Source organism: Pteropus alecto, unplaced genomic scaffold (genome assembly GCF_000325575.1).
Source record: "Pteropus alecto unplaced genomic scaffold, ASM32557v1 scaffold25, whole genome shotgun sequence".
Taxonomy (NCBI): Eukaryota; Metazoa; Chordata; class Mammalia; order Chiroptera; family Pteropodidae; genus Pteropus; species Pteropus alecto.
In genome coordinates, this window is record NW_006441955.1 from 17,666,292 (window position 1) to 17,674,302 (window position 8,011).

The window sequence follows — 8,011 nt, forward strand, 5'->3', positions numbered from 1 at the left end:
TTTTTGTTTTTTTTGGAAGGGGGTAGGAGTTATTAAATATGACAATAAACAAAAGTTTCTCATCTCTAGGGAACCATGCATGTTTTTTGAGTGGAAATAAAATTCCGGTTAATCTTATTTTTCTGGTTTATAGTTCTCAATTACAGAAATGGTACATATTTCTTGAGTTGTCAAAATGGAACTATTTGGAGGCCTTCAGAGGCTAATTTTAGTAAGAATGGTAAACTATGGAAATCATTTTATAGGACTCAACAATGGAATAAAGAAATAACAGTATGGGTATGATTGTCTTTAGGAAAGTCAGGAAGTAAAAAGAAGCAAAATGGGGTCGAGCAGAGAATTAGGCTCAGCTTAAGGCCCTTAAAAATGAGAAATGAATGATTGCATTTGAAAGCAGGGACCAAGAAGCTGGAAAAGAAGGAATGGATCAGGAATCATGAGTCCTGGTCTCAGTTCTGTGCTTACCTACGTGACCTCAGGCAATTTGTGAGGTTTCTCTCTGACTCAGAGTACTCATTTGACAATGATAAATTAACTTCTTTCATCAAAGCTTATCAGAGTAATTGCCTTTGGTTCGGTTGCATGCAAGTTATCTGTGTATTTGGGAAGGGGATGGATTATTACTTTTTCGAAGATCATGTTGTCCTTGATAACCCCTGGAATTTTGGCCATTTAGGATTAAAGTATATAAATAGCTATGAAAAACATCTCTTTGGCTCGGAAGGTATATAATTGGTGGCCTTTGCAAACCTTAGCTAACATCCTACACAGAAAATTTCCCCCTGCTGCCAGCCTTGCAAAGACAGCATCGTGTGGCCGAACAAAATGCATTCTATTCTGCGTCATGCATCATCAACAAAATTGCCACTTAAGCCCTGATTCCAGAATCTTTATTGTTAGTTCTAATTTATGGAGCAAACTCCAGAGCACAGCTTGATTTTTCAGATGCCAAGATGAGTTGGCATTTGCTAAAATCTTGTTTTGACTTACAAACTGATTGTACTTGAGCTTAAAGCTATGAGAAGCGCACAAATATGAGACACCAGTGTCCTGTGAAAAGTCCTACATTTATTGTTCTAGCTTTTGAACCTTTGGAAATTGTGGTAGGAAGGGAAAGGGATTGGAAATAGTCTTGCAGAATTCTTTTTTTATTAGTTTAACATTTGACTAAATATATCCATATGTACATACACAAATACATACATAAACAGTGCTAGCACTTAAACGTACATTTAATCGACTCATCCTTCAGTATAGTAGGCAACTAGGAGCTTTTAGTTGTCTAGAAAACTAAGAACTTATTTAGGTCAAATTGGCTGGAATTACTCAGGGATGGGAAATATTAGGGCATCCTGTACGTTGTACTGAGGGAAAGTAGATACCTATGAACTGTGGTTTCAGAAGGAGTTGAGACAGCTGCCCATCTTCCAACGATTTATGAAAAACTTTTGGTATAAATGAGGTTTGAGAAACAGTTTGAGGTAAAGAAGCGGAAGGACTCTTTAAGAGAAGGGCTCTTAAGATCTAGTGATGAGGGCTGCCTGAGAAAGATTTAAAATTTGATTCCAAGTACCACATTACCTTTTTATCTGGTCATTCAAAGCCTTCTATAATCTAGTCTCATCTCACTTTTCCAGCCTAAGCCCTCATGTTTTCTTTCATGTGTATATCATGCTTATCAGTTTAACAACAATATATAAAATTCCATTAGTCTCTACTATATAGCCTGCAAGGGGCATTCCAAATTTTACCTCAATCGAATTCTGTAAGAAATTTACAAGGTAGATATTATAATCTGCCTGGAGATAAGGAGAACTAAGGCGAAAGAAGGATAATTCACTTGCCAAGAGTCATATAGCACATCCATGGAATGGCCAAGATTAAAAATTAAGCCTGACTCCCTAGATTACAAGTGAAGGATAAAAGTATTTTAATACTATTGATACCCCAAGAAACTGATAGAATAAGGCAGCACTGATTAGTAGCCCAATCCAATAGTTTCAACACTGGTGGAGAGGCTGCCCTCACCTCCCATGTCAGCGTGAGCAATTTATGTGATTACCTGGTGCCAAGCCTCCTATTGGGGATAGCAGTAGGTTATATGCGATGATGTTAATAACCAAGCCAGTGAGGTAGGGAAAAAACAAAACAAAACAAGAAGAACAAAAGCTCCAGACCACCATATTAAGGTCATGCTAAGACCAGTTCACATCATTGCTCTATACAACGAGGGTACAGAATAGACTAATTTAAAGCCCTTTAAGGTACAAAGAAGAAAGAATGTCCTAGTGGCCACAGAAGAAACCAGTTATGTCTGTCATAGCCAGATCAACAGTCCCCCAAATATGTCCAGGTCCCAATCCCAAGAATGTATGAATATTTTTTCTTACATAGTAAAAGAGATGATAAATATGATTATGTTAAGAGTATTGAGGTCTACAGCCATGCTACCCTTAACAAGCCTGATCCCGTCAGATCTTCGAAGCTAAGCAGGGTCAGGCCTGGTTAGTACTTGAATGGGAGACCACCTAGGAAGACCAGGTGCTGTAGGCGCAAAAAATTTAAAAAAATAAGGGATTGTAAACTGACAATGTCCTTGAAATCTGTAAGGTCAACCAAGGGTTGCCTTGCCTAAAAGAAAAAAAAAAAAGGAGTATTGAGATAGGGAGATTATTCTGAATTTTCTGAGTGGGTCCAGTGTAATCACAAAGGTCCTTGTAAGAGGGAAGGTGATGTGACAATGAAAGTGGGGGTGGGGAGGGGGAGAGAGAGAATGAATGAATGAATGAAGGATAGAGAGAGAATGATTGATTTGAAGACCTGGCTTTTGAAGTGGAGGAAGCTGTTATAAGCCAGGAAATTCAGCTGGCCTCTAGAATATGGAAAAGGCATAGAAATGAATTCTCCCCTAGGACCTCCAGAAGGAACACAGTCCTGTCAACACATTGGTTTTAACTCAGTGAAATCCATTTCAGACTTCTGACCTCCATAAATGTAAGAAAATAAATTTGTGTTGTTTTAAGCCAGTAAGATGACAAATAAGAAGACTGTGAGAGACTTCCTGAAAAGATAATATTTATATGTGGGGGCACTTTAAACAATTAATGAGTGTTGAGTGAAGGAAGAATAGAGGAAATGGATTAATAAAAAGTGGAATCCCTGTACCTGTTTCCTTTAAAGTTGCAGAATTTGTGTTGGTTCCTTGTTTACTTTACATCCTCATTTTAATTCCTGAGAGAACAGTTGTTTGTTTCAGGAATCACTCAAGTGTATCTACAATTAGAAGAATTTAAAGGAATGGCTTCCTATGGGTGTATCAATGTGTCAGAGGAAAGGTTTCTCTGTGTGGCTCAAGCATGGAGCCTGGAATGATAGCTGCAATGCCTGCGGCTTTCACATGTCAACACAGGTGCATTTCAGAAGTAGCACCGGTCTTAGGAGACATTGAAGGCTTCCCTGAGTTAGTGCTAAGAGGAAACCTGAAGGATTTATAGAAGAAACTAGGTCAACTGCAAGGGTCTAAAAGAAAAGGATATTACAACAGAGGATGCTGAACATGCAAAACTGAGAGCAAGAAGTGTACACATGAAGCTCTGCAAGTAAGTAGTACTCTTGCTTAGTGTGGACTCAGGTGCTGAGTACTAAGAAGGAAGTCATGGTGAGTGACCAGAGATAAGCCTGGAGGGTGAAGCAGGTGTTTGGATATGACAAGCAGCCAGCTGCTGAAGCCTTTATGTTTTAGAGGGCTCATTCTTGCTAAACTGTATCATGAAGACAATGACCATGTTAATCTCATTTACTTCCTCACTATTCCTCCACTTTTAAAACTTTGGTATTTTCATGGATGCTGATGGCATTAACCATGATGGGCACCAAAGGACACAACAATGGACAGGACCAGTTGGAGAAGTCCTCGGCAGATACATGATAGAATCAGCTGGGATCCCATCTAATCTCTCCCTCAGGGAGGGGACAAGGTCTAGATCTGTGCCTGTGTCAGGAAAGCTGCAGAATGTGTGATTGTTCCCAGCTGTGGGGCACATGCGAGGCTAGTAAGTTTCTGGATTTGGTGTCTTTGGAGGACATTGGTTGGTACGACATGTGCTATGTGACTGGCATTAGATGTATTTCTGATATGCTTATTCTATCATAATGCCTGACTGATGAATGAATGAATGAATGAAATGAATACGAATCTAGAAACTTGAAATGTAAAATTAGATGCTAGAGTCACCGTAGTACCTATGCAGGTTAGGGTTAAATCTTGCACATTCCCAAGAAATGCCTGTTTTTAGGGTTGGGCTTTGTTCCCAGAGTTTATGTTAACAATATGATTTATGGTAAACACCTGTTTTTGTCTTTGGTGTCTGGAGTCTGAGTAGGTGAGCTAGTCATGCAGGTAGTACCTGCTTAAGTGACTGACTAACCTCTAATAAAAATCCTGAGCTCAAGGCTAGAGTGAGCTTCCCCGGTTGGCAACACTTCACATGTATTGCCACGCATCATTGCTGGGAGAATTAAGTGCGTCCTAGAGTTACTACAAGGGGTCAACACTTGGAAGCTTGTGCCTGGCTTTTTCCAGACTTTACCCCATGCGGCTTTTCCCTTTGCTGATTTTATCTTTATCCTTTCAATGTACTAAACCATAACCATGAATATATTGCCTTCTGAGTACTATGACCCCTCCTAGTGAATTAACGAGCCTGAAGGTGGTCTTGCAGACCCTGGACACAGTATTTTTATCCAAAATGTAACAATACTTTTTAGATAGTCTCCCCTGATTCTGTATAGTGTCGAAAATATAGAATAATACTTTTCTGTATGGTGTCAAAAGGTTCCACAGTTTTTAATCAAATATATTAAATAATAAATGTATTAGTGTTTTCCCAGACTAAATTAAAGCACCTCTATATAGTGAAGATAGAAAATATATTATCTCAATGGCTGGCACTAGAATTCCTTTTAGGAGATAGCTCTTTTGGTTTAGGAGGAAGCATTGAAAGCTGTTTGGGATACAAAAGAGACTCTGAGTAAAGGCAATAGAAAGCCTCCTGTCTACAAAAGAAAATGGGAAGGAAATGCTCCTGAGAAAGGGAAAGGAAAGGAAGAGAAGTGAGTGATAGTCAGAAAAAAGAGGGAGAAGATAAATACCAGTAAAATGGCATGGGGCTGGAATTAAGTGGCCATGGAAAAAATATGCTGATGGGAAGGTTAAAGGAAAATTTAAGACCAAGGATATTTAATGCTCAATTAAAAATATTGCCTTATTGAAATGTCAACCCCTTCTTGATGTCCTCAGATATTCAACAAAATCTACTGTACTCATCAATGAGTGGGATTTTTGTAAAAATTGAGAAAGTTTTCATCTAGAGTGATATAGTTCAAAATAAAGGCACTAGGCAGGACAATAATATGTGCAAACTAATCAAACTGACAGTGGAAGCCTAAGAAGATTCCTATTCCTATTCCTCAATAATATATAGAAATATCAGGTAGGGCTTTTGATTTTCAAATGGCAAGGAATGGAGAGGAGTTTAAATTGAACTTATCTCATTCTCAAGGGTCAGGTAAAACCGAGCTTATATCTAAGTTACAGCTATATCACAAACAGTTGACTAGACTAACTGCATGTGAAGAAAGAAGCGTTATTGAATATTATTATCTCCTTGACAGTCAACTTTCTTGTTTGAATTCACCACAAAAGGTGGATAGGCAGGTTCCACAGGAAACAGATTCTGAGACTGAAATTTGCTTTCATGTTTATTGACTAGTACTCTTGGCAATCCTACAAGCAGGGAGAGGACAGGGAAAGCAAGATTGGACAGTAAGGGGATGTGAACCGGGATACAGTGGCTTCAGCTGGTCCCACAGGATTCTGTGGAGCTAGAATACCCTCAAGAGATGTCCTGAATAGAGGAAAGAAACCAGATTTTGTATCTTCACATAGTTTTTGGATCTGAGCTGCCCCTAGGGAGAAAGAATAATAACCTTGTGCAAACCAGCTTTCTGGCAAAGGGCAATTCCTGGTGAGGGGCTCACGTGTGAGCCTCAGCAAGGAGCATTTCCTGGAGCTGTGGGCACGAATGCCTCCATCTTGAAAAGGGAGATCTGAGATCAGATTTTAGCAAATTTATGAGTCCCTGCTATGTACCAGTAACTGCCATTGTTGAGGCTAAAGAAATTGTTGAGCCATGCTGCTTGCTGCAATAATGCTCATAGCCCAAGAGGGGGAGATAGATATATAAAAACAAAGAAAAACAAATCACAGTAATAAAAAAAAATGAGTGCTCTTATAGGATGTATAGAAGGCATAGAAGTAAAAGAAAGGTTGGATACCACCTGACTCAGCAGTACCAGTCCTAGGTATCTACCTAGTGGAGATGAAAACATGTCCTTGCAAAGAATTGTACACGAATGTTCATAACAGCATCATTCACAATAGACAAAAGCCAGATTGAGCTAAATGTCCATCAACTGGTGAGTGGGCTAACAAAATTTGGTGTATCAATGCAGTAGAAAACTATTAATAAAAAGAATGAAGTATTGAAACATGCTACAACTCAGATGACTCTCTGCTTGATCTTTGCCAAAAGGTCAAGAAGCAGTAACTCAACTGAGATGACTCAAAATAAGATATACTCAGTGAAAGAAGCCAGATACAAAAGAACACCTATTGTATGATTTCATTTATATAAAATGTCCAGAAAAGGTAAATCTTAGGGAGATAGAAAGTAGATTAGTGGTTGCCCAGGGCTGAAGGTGGGCCTGGGGAAGGACTGTAAATGGGCATGATGTTTCTTTCTTGAGTGATGGAAATGTTCTAAAATTAGAGTGTGATGATGCTTGCACTATACTAAACTATACTAAAATCACCGAATTGTAAACTTGACACAGGTGATATTATGTTATGTAAATCATTCCTCATTAAAGCTATTGATAATAATAATGATTTCAAAATATACGGGAGTGAGGAGAGAAAAATTATGAGAGAATTAATGTCACCTGAGAAAAGTTTTCCTGAATAAATATATTTTTCTTCTGTGTAGAGATGCCAGGAAAGGGTTTTTCACGTAGAGGAAATAACATATGCAGAAGTGTAAAGGAATATGCAGTTCAGGAAATGTTCGGGGTGTTTTCTTTGAGTGTAAAGAGTGAAAGGGATAAAGAGCAGTTGGCATGTAATCAGTTCTCAGAAGCTACTTCACGGAGAATGTTTTATGCCATGGTAAGAGGTCTGAAATTTTTTTATTTTAATGTCTTTGCACAAGCCTGTTTCTCTACCTTAATGCACTGCCCTTCCCCCGCCCTTTTTATTTGTTTGTTTGTTTGTTTTAATGTCTGGCTCTTTCTCATTCTTCAGGCCTTAGCTTAAAAATAACCTTTTTCATTATGTCTTGCCTGATCACTTTATATCAAAAGGTTCTGCTCTCTGCTCACCGTTATTCTGCATTAAAAAACACTACTTGCTCATTTATTTTGTTTACGGCTTTTCAGTGCCTCATCAGGCAGCAAGTGGAGGCTAAGTCTGTTTTACTCACTGGAGTTAGGCCACTAAAAACTGGACCCTGACTTTTCTACTTTTTAGCCATGTGGCTTTGGAACATCCTGACGCATTTACTTTCAGCTTTTTCTTCTGTGAAATCTGGTAGATTTAATTTATCTATCTATCTATCTATCTATCTATCTATCTATCTATCTATCTATCTTTTAGTCTTAATGTGAAGATTATGTATCATAATAGATGAAAAAAGGCTTTGTAAATTTTAAATCTCTGAAAATTTCTTAAATGATTACAAATGAATAATAAATAATGCACTGTTAATAATAGTTATTAATAACTTATAAAAATTAACGCTCCCTGTAAATTTATTGAATTATTACAACCACACTATAAATATCATTAATAATAAATAGCACATTAAACTATTTAGGATTCAGAATATATTTTATGCACATAAGTTATTCCTCTGACTTGCATCATACTAAAATCCTCAGGTACATAAGAATTTTT

General features: G+C 37.9%; 1 pseudogene; it reads left to right on the plus strand.

The window, feature by feature from the left end:
- Window positions 1–2,434: 2,434 nt before the first annotated feature.
- Window positions 2,435–2,553, plus strand: LOC112486088 (annotated as a pseudogene).
- The last annotated feature ends 5,458 nt before the right edge of the window (window positions 2,554–8,011 follow it).